Consider the following 14,389-nt stretch of genomic DNA (forward strand, 5'->3'; position numbering starts at 1 on the left):
TAGCTGATGGCTGTGTTGGCAACTTGATTGAAGCAAACAGGCCTTGGCTAATGCAAGCCACGCAGGAAGTGAAGAAAGCTTATTACTCGGACCAGCAAGGTCAGAGCGAGTGCTCCTTTTCAGGGGAGCGAGGGCCAATCTGGAGCAACCAGACCAGCGGTGCTGTTTGTAGGTTTCATTGCCAAGATGGCCGCTAGCCACATGGCAAGTGGCTGGGATGGCGCGTCAAGTGGCAAAGTGCAAAAGGGCCCCACACAGATCTTGGAGATGCTGGGGGGCTGATCTTCGGTGCAGATGCTGCTTGCTGTTGGGGCTTCTCAAACCGCAAAGCACAGTGTCAAAGATGCCTCGGGTGCTGCGCAGTCAGCTTCTCGTGGATCTTCCAAGATGGCTGGTCCCAAGTCTCTCTGTGCCTCCACAGGTCTCTTCTTTTAAGGGACTGTGGATCAAGCTCTGAGATGTCTAGGAATCCAGGTCTTGTTGGGCTCTAGGCTCGGGCTCCGGCGGGAGGCGGTGGCAAAGCAGATGTCGAGTTGCTGGTTGGTGCCTGTATTCACAGGGTGGTCACTTCTTGGCCACAAGGGAGATTCTCTTCAGTCTTCTGTGCAGCAGAATGTCGAAGTCAAGTTTTCTTCTTAGTTTCAAGTAGAGTTCAGGATGATCTGAAGTCTTGGGACACAGCTCCTACTCTTATTCCAAATCTAAGGTCCGGATTACCTGCTAGGTCCCTCCTCTGGGTGGGACCAGGAAGGGGGGTGGTTACACCCCCTTTCCTTTGTCCATCTCCATGCCAGGACTGGGGCTGGGAAGCCCCAGCACCGGTTTGGACTGGCTTATGCACAGGGACACCTTGTGTGCCCCAGTCATGTCTCATTCTATTCAGCCCTGTCCTACCCAATACACAAAATCCTGTCTGGGGTGGTGCTAGCACCTCCCAAGGCAGGAAACCCTTTGTCCAAGCCTCCCAAGCTGGAAGGACTCCCAGCAGCAGGAGGTCAGACTTGTATCTGTGGTGGCAGCGTCCATTTTGTGATGCTGAGGCTCTAGTTTAACTTTAACCGGGGTTCAGGTTATGTACATGTCGTGTCCCTCTAGAAGGGTAGAATGCTACCCCCGTTGCCAGAACTGGCAAGGGGGTAGTATTCCAATTCGTATGACACCTTACTCGACATGTTTTTATAAAGCCAAACCAAAGTTAGCAAATAACCGCGAGGATTATAATGCACTTAAGAGTATATGGTATGGCAGTATCATGGAACAGCTACAGGAAGTGGTCCGAAAGCTGCAGACAGGCTCAGCTCATGCTAGAGCACCATCTCACATATTTCCAAGCACTCTGCCTCCAGGATTGATGAGGCCTTCCATAGGAGTGGCTGATAGGAACATATGTGTCCATTTTAGGTTAGATGTAGGCATACTATACCTAAGTAAGGGGTGATTACACTGACTTGCCCCAGCTGAGTGATCAGCCAGTTGTGTCAAATATGGAGGCCAGGCCAGGGGTGGCACAATACATGCTGCAGCCCCTGGTAGGCCTTGGAACCACCTATGCCCTGGGTACCTAGGGTACACTGTTACAGGGGCCAATAAGGTGAACCAGTTCCAATTGGTAATGTACCTAAGGTACATGGAGTCCATTTTAAGGAGAGAGCAATTAGCCTGGGGCCCTGAATAGCAGGATCCCAGGCCAACTAAGTCAAAAACCAGCTAAACACTAGACAAAAAGTTTGGGGGTAACCATAGTCAGATATCCACCTTCCTACACACTCCAAACACCACTCAGTGCCACAAAATTTCACACCACCTAATTACACTGCACTCAATGCAACATACACTACAAATTTCACTCAGTGCCACATAATTACACATTACACGCCACATAATTACATTGCACTCAATGCAACATACACTCCAAATACCACTCAGTGCCACATATTTACACGCCACATAATTACATTGCAGTCAATGCAACATACACTCCAAATACCACTCAGTGCCACATAATTACACGCCACATAATTACACTTCACTCAATGCAACATACACCCCAAATACCAATCAGTGTCATATAATTAGACACCACATAATTACACTGCACTCTATGCAACATACACTCCAAATACCACTCAGTACCACATATTTACACACCACATAATTACACTCTATTGAATGCAACACACACTCCACCCAATACCACTCTGTGCCACATAATTATATGCTACATAATTACACTGCGCTCAATGCAACATACACTCCAAATACAACTCAGTGCCACATAATCACGTGCCACATAATTGCACTGCACTCAATGCAACATACACTACAAATACCACTCAGTGCCACATAATTACACACCACATAATTACACTGCACTCAATGCAACATACACTCCAAATACCACTCAGTGCCACATAACTACACGCCACATAATTACACTGCACTCAATGCAACGTACACTCCAAATACCACTCAATGCCACATAATTACACGCCACATAATTACACTGCACTCAATGCAACATACACTCCAAATACCACTCAGAGCCACATAATTACACGCCACATAATTACACTGCACTTAATGCAACATACACTTGGACTCCCACTCAGTGCCACATAATTACATGCCACATAATTATACTGCACTCAATGCAACATACACTACAAATACCACTCAGTGCCACATACTTAGATGCAACATAATTACACTGCACTCATTGCAACATACACTACAAATACCACTCAGTGCCACATAATTACACGCCACATAATTACACTGCACTCAATGCAACATACACTAAAAATACCACTCAGTGCTACATACTTATATGCAACATAATTACACTGCACTCAATGCAACATACACTCCAAATACCACACAGTGTCACATAATTACATGCCACCTAATTACACTGCACTCAATGCAACATACAATCCAAATATCACTCAGTGCCACATAGTTATAAGCAACATAATTACACTGCACTCAATGTAACATACACTCCAAATACCACTCAGTGCCACATAATTACACACCACATAATTACACTCCATTGAATGCAACACACACTCCAACCAATACCACTCTGTGCCACATAACTATATGCTACATAATTACACTGCGCTCAACGCAACATACACTCCAAATACCACTCAGTGCCACATAATCATGTGCCACATAATTGCACTGCACCCAATGCAACATACACTACAAATACCACTCAGTGCCACATAATTACACACCACATAATTACACTGCACTCAATGCAACATACACTCCAAATACCACTCAGTGCCACATAACTACACGCCACATATTTACACTGCACTCAATGCAACGTACACTCCAAATACCACTCAATGCCACATAATAACACGACACATATTTACACTGCACTCAATGCAACATACACTCCAAATACCACTCAGTGCCACATAATTACACTGCACTTAATGCAACATACACTTAGACTCCCACTCAGTGCCACATAATTACATGCCACATAATTGTACTGCACTCAATGCAACATACACTACAAATACCACTCAGTGCCACATACTTAGATGCAACATAATTACACTGCACTCATTGCAACATACACTACAAATACCACTCAGTGCCACATAATTACATACCACATAATTACACTGCACTCAATGCAACATACACTCCAAATACCAATCAGTGCCACATAATTACACGCCACATAATTACACTGCACTCAATTCAACATACACTCCAAATACACTCAGTGCCAAATAATTACATGCCACATAATTACACTGCACTCAATGCAACATACAATCCAAATACCACTCAGTGCCACATAGTTATAAGCAACATAATTACACTGCACTCAATGCAACATACACTCCAAATACCACTCAGTGCCACATTATTACACACCACATACTTACACTCTATTGAATGCAACACACATGCCACCCAATACCACTCCGTGCCACATAATTATATGCTACATTATTACACTGCGCTCAACGCAACATACACTCCAAATACTACTCATTGCCACATAATTACACGCCACATAATTACACTGCACTCAATGCAACATACATTTTAAATACCACTCAGTGTCACATAATTATATGCTACATATTTACACTGTGCTTAACGCAACATACACTCCAAATACCACTCAGTGCCAAATAATTACATGCCACATAATTATACTGCACTCAATGCAACGTACACTCCAAATACTACTCAATGCCACATAATTACACGCAACATAATTACACTGCACTCAATGCAACATACACTCCAAATACCAATCCGTGCCACATAATTACACGCCATATAATTACACTGCACTCAATGCAACATACACTCCAAATACCACTCAGTGCCACATAATTACACACCACATATTTACACTCTACTGAATGCAACACACACTCCACTCAATAAAACTTGGTGCCACATATTTATATGCTACATAATTACACTGCACTCAATATTGCAACATACACTCCAAACAATACCACTCATTGCCACACAATTACACTCTACTGAATACAACATACACTCCACACAATACCACTCAGTGCCATATAAATATATGCTACATAATTATACAGCACTCAACGCAACATACTCCAAATACTACTCATTGCCACATAATTACACGCCACATAATTAAACTGCACTCAATGCAACATACATTTTAAATACCACTCAGTGCCACATAATTATATGCTACATATTCACACTGCGCTCAATGCAACATACACTCCAAATACCACTCAGTGCCAAATAATTACATGCCACATAATTACACTGCACTAAATGCAACGTACACTCCAAATGCCACTCAATGTCACATAATTACACGCCACATAATTACATTGCACTCAATGCAACATACACTCCAAATACCACTCAGTGCCACATAATTACACGCCACATAATTACACTGCACTCAATGCAACATACACTCCAAATACCACTCAGTGCCACATAATTACACACCACATAATTACACTCTATTGAATGCAACACACACTCCACCCAATACCACTCCATGCCACATAATTATATGCTACATAATTACACTGCGTTCAACGCAACATACACTCCAAATACCACTCAGTGCCAAATAATTACATGCCACATAATTACACTGCACTCAATGTAACGTACACTCCAAATACCACTCAGTGCCACATAATCACGTGCAACATAATTACACTGCACTCAATGCAACATACAATCCAAATACCACTCAGTGCCACATAATTACATGCCACATAATTACACTGCACTCAATGCGACATACACTCCAAATACCACTCAGTGCCACATAACTACGCGCCACATAATTACACTGCACTCAATGCAACGTACACTCCAAATACCACTCAATGCCACATAATTACATGCCACATAATTACACTGCACTCAATGCAACATACACTCCAAATACCACTCAGTGCCACATAATTACACGCCACATAATTACACTGCACTTAATGCAACATACACTCCAACTCCCACTCAGTGCCACATAATTACATGCCACATAATTATACAGCACTCAATGCAACATACACTACAAATACCACTCAGTGCCGCATACTTAGATGCAACATAATTACACTGCACTCATTGCAACATACACTACAAATACCACTCAGTGCCACATAATTACACACCACATAATTACACTGCACTCAATGCAACATACACTCCAAATACCAATCAGTGCCAAATAATTACATGCCACATAATTACACTGCACTCAATGCAACATACAATCCAAATACCACTCCGTGCCACATAATTATATGCTACATAATTACACTGTTCTCAATGCAACATACACTCCAAATACTACTCATTGCCACATAATTACACACACATAATTACACTGCACTCAATGCAACATACATTTTAAATAACACTTAGTGCCACATATTTTTTTTATATTTCTTTTTATTAAAATTTTAAAACATAAGCAATAAACAATAAAGAAACGAGTCTGAGCCACATCATAGTCAGTCGGCTCCCAAACATTCAACAAACATCTCCTAGCTTCAGGCAACAATGCAACACCCGTGACCTCTTCCATAACCGCATGCACTAGTGCCACATAATTATATGCTACATATTTACACTGCGCTCAACGCAACATACACTCCAAATACCACTCAGTGCCAAATATTTACATGCCACATAATTACACTGCACTCAATGCAACAAACACTCCAAATACCACTCAGTGCCACATAACTAGACACCACATAATTACACTGCACTCAATGCAACAAACACTCTAAATACCTCTCAGTGCCACATAGTTACATGCCAATAGAGAACACTGCACTCTATACAACATACACTCCAAATACCACTAGTGCCACATAATTACTCTACTGAATGCAACACACACTGCACACAATACCACTCAGTGCCACATATTATATGCTACACAATTACACTGCACTCAATGCAACATATACTCTAAATACCACTCAGTGCCACATAGTTACACGCCACATAATTACACTGCACCCAATGCCACATACACTCCAAATACCACTTAGTGCCACATAATTACACACCACATAATTACTCTGCACTCAATGCAACATACACTCCAAATACCACTCAGTGCCATATAATTACACACCACATAATTACATTCTCCTGAATGCAACACACACTCCACACAATACCAATAAGTGCAACATAATTATATGCTACATAATTACACTGCACGCAATGCAACATACACTTCAAACAATACCACTCAGTGCCACATAATTACACACCACACAATTACACTCTACTGAATACAACATACACGTCACCCAATACTACTCAGTGCCACATAATTATATTCTACATATTTACACTGCGCTCAATGCAACATACACTCCAAATACCACTCAGTGCCACATAATTACACACCACAATATTACACTGCACTTAACACAGCATACACTCCAAATACCATACAGTGCCACATAATTACACGCCACATAATTACACTGCACTCAACGCAACATACTCTTCAAATACCACTCAGTGTCACATAATTACAAGCCACATAATTACACTACACTCACTGCAACGTACACTCCAAATACCACTCAGTGCCACATAATTACATGCCACATAATTACACTGCACTCAATGCAACATACACTCCAAATACCACTCAGTGCCACCTACACACTCCAAATACCACTCAGTTCCAGATAATTACACAACACATAATAACACTCTACTGAATGCAACACACACTCCACACAATACCACTCAGGGCCACATAATTATATGCTACATAATTACACTGCACTCAATGCAACATACACTCCAACCAACACCACTCAGTGCCATATACTTAAATGCTACATTATTACACTGCACTCAATGCAACATGCACTCCAAATACCACTCAGTGCCACATAATTACACACCACACAATTACACTCTACTGAATACAACATACACGTCACCCAATACTACTCAGTGCCACATAATTATATTCTACATATTTACACTGCGCTCAATGCAACATACACTCCAAATACCACTCAGTGCCACATAATTACACGCCACATAATTACACTCTACTGAATACAACATTCACTCCTCATATTACCATTCAGTGCCACATAATTACACACCACATAATTACACTCTTCTCAATGCAACGTAAATACACTCAACATAATACCACTCAGTGCCATATAATTACACACCTCATACTTACACTCTACTCAATGCAACATAAATACACTCCACATATTACCACACAGTGACACACACGTATATGCTACATAATTACACTGCACTCAATGCAACAGACACTCCAAGTACCACTCAGTGCCACATATTACACGCCACATAATTACACTCTACTGAATGCAACATACACTCCACACAATACCACTTCGTGCCACATAATTATATGTTACATAATTACACGGCACTCAATGCAACATACACTCCAAATACCACTCGGTGCCACATAATTACACTCTACTGAATGCAACACACACTCCACACAATACCACTCAGTGCCACATAATTATATGCTACATAATTACACTGCACTCAATGCAACATAAACTCTAAATACCACTCAGTGTCACATAGTTACACATCACATAATTACACTGCATTCAATGCAACATACACTCCAAATAAAACTCAGTGCCACATAATTACACTGCACTGAATGCAACATACACTCCAAATACCACTCAGTGCCTCATAATTACACGCCACATAATTACACTGCACTCAATGCAACATACAATCAAAATACCACTCAGTGCCACCTACACACTCCAAATACCACTCAGTTCCAGATAATTACACAACACATAATAACACTCTACTGAATGCAACTCACACTCCACACAATACCACCAAGTGCCACATAATGACATGCCACATAATTACACTCAACTCAATGCAACATTAATACACTCCACATATTACCACACAGTGCCACATACGTATATGCTACATAATTACACTGCACTCAATGTAAGATACACTCCAAGTACCACTCAGAGCAACATAATTGCACACCAAATATTTACACTCTATTGAATGCAACATACACTCCACACAATACCACTTAGTGCCACATGATTATTTGCTACATAATTACACTGCACTCAATGCAACATAAACTCCAAGTACCATTCAGTGCCACATAATTACACACCACATAATTACGCTCTTCTCAATGCAACGTAAATACACTCGACATAATACCACTCAGTGCCATATAATTACACACCTCATACTTACACTCTACTCAATGGAACATAAATACACTCAACATATTACCACACAGTGCCACACACGTATATGCTACATAATTACACTGCACTCAATGCAACAGACACTCCAAGTACCACTTAGTGCCACATATTACACGCCACATAATTACACTCTACTGAATGCAACATACACTCCACACAATACCACTCCGTGCCACAAAATTATATGTTACATAATTACACGGCACTCAATGCAACATACACTCCAAATACCACTCGGTGCCACATAATTACACACCACATAAGTACACTCTACTGAATGCAACACACACTCCACACAATACCACTCAGTGCCACATAATTATATGCTACATAATTACACTGCACTCAATGCAACATAAACTCTAAATACCACTCAGTGTTACATAGTTACACATCACATAATTACACTGCATTCAATGCAACATACACTCCAAATACCACTTAGTGCCACATAATTACACACCACATAATTACTCTGCACTCAATGCAACATACACTCCAAACACCACTTGGTGCCACATAATTTCACACAACATAATTGCACTGCACTCAATGCAGCATACACTCCAAATACAAATCAGTGTCACATAATTAGACTCGACACATAATTACACTGCACTCAAAGCAACATACACTCCAAATAAAACTCAGTGCCACATAATTACACACCACATAATTACACTGCACTCAATGCAATACACACTTCAAATACTACTCAGTGCCACATAATTACAAGCCACATAATTACACTGCACCCAATGCAACACACACTCCCAAATACCACTCAGTGCCACATAATTACAAGCCACCTAATTACACTGCACTCAATGCAACATACAATACAAATACCACTCAGTGCCTCATAGTTATAAGCAACATAATTACACTGCACTCAATGCAACATACACTCCAAATAGCACTCAGTGCTAAATAATTACACACCACATAATTAAACTCTATTGAATGCAACACACACTCAACCCCATACCACTCCATGCCACATAATTATACGCCACATAATTACACTACACGCAACCGAACATACATTCCAAATACCGCTCAGTGCCTCATAAGTACATGCCACATAATTACACTGCACTCAATGCAACATACACTCCAAATACCACTCAGTGCCACATAATCACACACCATATAATTACACTCTACTGAATGCAACACACACTCCACACAATACCACTCAGTGCCACATAAGTACATGCTGCATAATTACACTAAGCTGAATACAACATATACTCCAAATACCACTCAGTGCCACATAATTACACACCACATAATTACACTGCAGGCAACCCAACATACACTCCAAACACCACTCAATGCCACAAAATTACACGGCACATAATTACACTGCACTTAATGCAACATACACTCCAAATACCAATCAGTGTCATATAATTAGACATGACACATAATTACACTGCAGTCAACGCAACATACACTCCAAATACCACTTAGTGCCACATAATTACACGCCACATAATTACACTTCACTCAATGCAAAATACACTCCAAATACCACTCAGTGCCACATAATTACACGCCACATAATTACACTGCACTGAATGCAACATACACTCCAAATACCACTCAGTGCCTCATAATTACACGCCACATAATTACACTGCACTCAATGCAACATACAATCAAAATACCACTCAGTGCCACCTACACACTCCAAATACCACTCACTTCCAGATAATTACACAACACATAATAACACTCTACTGAATGCAACACACACTCCACACAATACCACTCAGGGCCACATAATTATATGCTACATAATTACACAGCACTCAATGCAACATACACTCCAACCAACACCACTCAGTGCCATATACTTAAATGCTACATTATTATACTGCACTCAATGCAACATGCACTCCAAATACACTAAGTGCCATATAATGACATGCCACATAATTACACTCAACTCAATACAACATTAATACACTCCACATATTACCACACAGTGCCACATACGTATATGCTACATAATTACACTGCACTCAATGTAAGATACACTCCAAGTACCACTCAGAGAAACATAATTGCACACCAAATAATTACACTCTATTGAATGCAACATACACTCCACACAATACCACTTAGTGCCACATGATTATTTGCTACATAATTACACTGCACTCAATGCAACATAAACTCCAAGTACCACTCAGTGCCACATAATTACACGCCACATAATTACACTCTACTGAATACAACATTCACTCCTCATATTACCATTCAGTGCCACATAATTACACACCACATAATTACACTCTTCTCAATGCAACGTAAATACACTCCACATAATACCACTCAGTGCCATATAATTACACACCTCATACTTACACTCTACTCAATGCAACATAAATACACTAAACATTTTACCACACAGTGCCACATACGTATATGCTACATAATTACACTGCACTCAATGCAACAGATACTCCAAGTACCACTCAGTGCCACATATTACACGCCACATAATTACACTCTACTGAATGCAACATACACTCCACACAATACCACTGCGTGCCACATAATTATATGTTACATAATTACACGGCACTCAATGCAACATACACTCCAAATACCACTCGGTGCCACATAATTACACACCACATAATTACACTCTACTGAATGCAACACACACTTCACACAATACCACTCAGTGCCACATAATTATATGCTACATAATTACACTGCACTCAATGCAACATACACTCTAAATACCACTCAGTGCCACATAATTTCACACAACATACTTGCACTGCACTCAATGCAGCATACACTCCAAATACCAATCAGTGTCACATAATTAGACTCGACACATAATTACACTGCACTCGAAGCAAAATACACTCCAAATAAAACTCAGTGTCACATAATTACACACCACATAATTACACTGCACTCAATGCAATACACACTCCAAATACTACTCAGTGCCACATAATTACACGCCACATAATTACACTGCACCCAATGCAACATACACTCCCAAATACCACTCAGTGCCACATAATTACAAGCCACCTAATTACACTGCACTCAATGCAACATACAATCCAAATAGCACTCAGTGCTAAATAAATACACACCACATAATTAAACTCTATTGAATGCAACACACACTCAACCCCATACCACTCCGTGCCACATAATTATACGCCACATAATTACACTACACGCAACCGAACATACATTCCAAATACCACTCAGTGCCACATAAGTACATGCCACATAATTACACTGCACTCAATGCAACATACACTCCAAATACCACTCAGTGCCACATAATTACAAACCACATAAATACACTCTACTGAATGGAACACACCCTCCACACAATACCACTCAGTGCCACATAAGTACATGCTACATATTTACACTGCGCTCAACGCAACATATACTCCAAATACCACTCAGTGCCACATAGTTATAAGCAACATAATTATACTGCACTCAATGCAACATGCACTCCAAATACCACTCAGTGCCACATGATTACACACCACATAATTACACTCTATTGAATGCAACACACACTCCACCCAATATCAATCCGTGACACATAATTATATGCGACATAATAGTACTGCGCTCAACGCAACATACACTACAAATACCACTCAGTGCCACATAATTACACGACACATATTTACACTGCACTCAATGCAACATAAACTCCAAATACCACTCAGTGTCACATAACTACATGCCACATCATTACACTGCACTCAATGCAACGTACACTCCAAATACCACTCAATGCCACATATTTACACGCCACATAATTACACTGCACTCAATGCAACATACACTCCAAATACCACTCAGTGCCACATAGTTACACGCCACATAATTACACTGCACCCAATGCAACATACACTCCAAATACCACTTAGTGCCACATAATTACACATCACATAATTACGCAGCACTCAATGCAACATACACTCCAAATACCACCAAGTGCCATATACTTATATGCTACATAATTACACTGCACTCAATGCAACATACACTCCAAACAATACCACTCATTGCCACATAATTACACGCCACACAATTACACTCTACTGAATACAACAAACACTCCACACAATACCACTCAGTGCCATATAGTTATATGCTACATAATTACACTGCAATCAATGCAACTTACAGTCCAAATACCACTCAGTGCCACATAATCACACGCCACATAATTACACTGCACTCAATGCAACATACACTACAAATTCCACTCAGTGCCACATAATTATAAGCAACATAATTACACTGCACTCAATGCAACATACACTCCAAATACCACCCACTGCCACGTAATTACACGCCACATAATTACACTGCACTCAATAGAACATACACTCCAAATCCCACTCAGTGCCACATACTTATATGCAACATAATTTGAGCATTTTCACCCCTGAGGCGGAAGCCGGGGGTTCTCCATCTTTCCCTTTCGCCCTCGGGCACTAATTAGACTGATTGCCATATTGTGATTCTAAACATTGTAAATATTTTAAACAGTGCGTTTTTATTATTGGCATTGCTGTTTCCTCGGCGCGAGACTCACGTCGCCCCCGAGGCACTTGACAGCCACTTCTTGACCGGCTCAGCCGATCCAGGGCTGACGCCGGGAAGCTACGAGGGGTGACGCCATCTTGGGAGAGGAATACGGGAGCGGTCCAGCAGTTGGACGCTTCCCGCCCTCCCAGTGCATTTAAGGAGCCTCCCCTATCTGCACCCAGATTTGAGCATTTTCACCCCTGAGGCGGAAGCCGGGGGTTCTCCATCTTTCCCTTTCGCCCTCGGGCACTAATTAGACTGATTGCCATATTGTGATTCTAAACATTGTAAATATTTTAAACAGTGCGTTTTTATTATTGGCATTGCTGTTTCCTCGGCGCGAGACTCACGTCGCCCCCGAGGCACTTGACAGCCACTTCTTGACCGGCTCAGCCGATCCAGGGCTGACGCCGGGAAGCTACGAGGGGTGACGCCATCTTGGGAGAGGAATACGGGAGCGGTCCAGCAGTTGGACGCTTCCCGCCCTCCCAGTGCATTTAAGGAGCCTCCCCTATCTGCACCCAGATTTGAGCATTTTCACCCCTGAGGCGGAAGCCGGGGGTTCTCCATCTTTCCCTTTCGCCCTCGGGCACTAATTAGACTGATTGCCATATTGTGATTCTAAACATTGTAAATATTTTAAACAGTGCGTTTTTATTATTGGCATTGCTGTTTCCTCGGCGCGAGACTCACGTCGCCCCCGAGGCACTTGACAGCCACTTCTTGACCGGCTCAGCCGATCCAGGGCTGACGCCGGGAAGCTACGAGGGGTGACGCCATCTTGGGAGAGGAATACGGGAGCGGTCCAGCAGTTGGACGCTTCACGCCCCCCCTCCACCCTGGATTTAAAGACGACCATCTCCCGTCCGCGCAGCGGGCGGGCGCAGCGGGCGCGCTGACGGCGCGCCGAAGGCGCGCCTAAGGCAAGCCCGTCTGCGCCCGTCAGCGCCAGCTCAGTGTCCAGTGCCAGGACCCCTGGT

This window comes from Lissotriton helveticus, chromosome 6 (assembly GCF_964261635.1).
Source record: "Lissotriton helveticus chromosome 6, aLisHel1.1, whole genome shotgun sequence".
NCBI classification, from domain to species: Eukaryota; Metazoa; Chordata; class Amphibia; order Caudata; family Salamandridae; genus Lissotriton; species Lissotriton helveticus.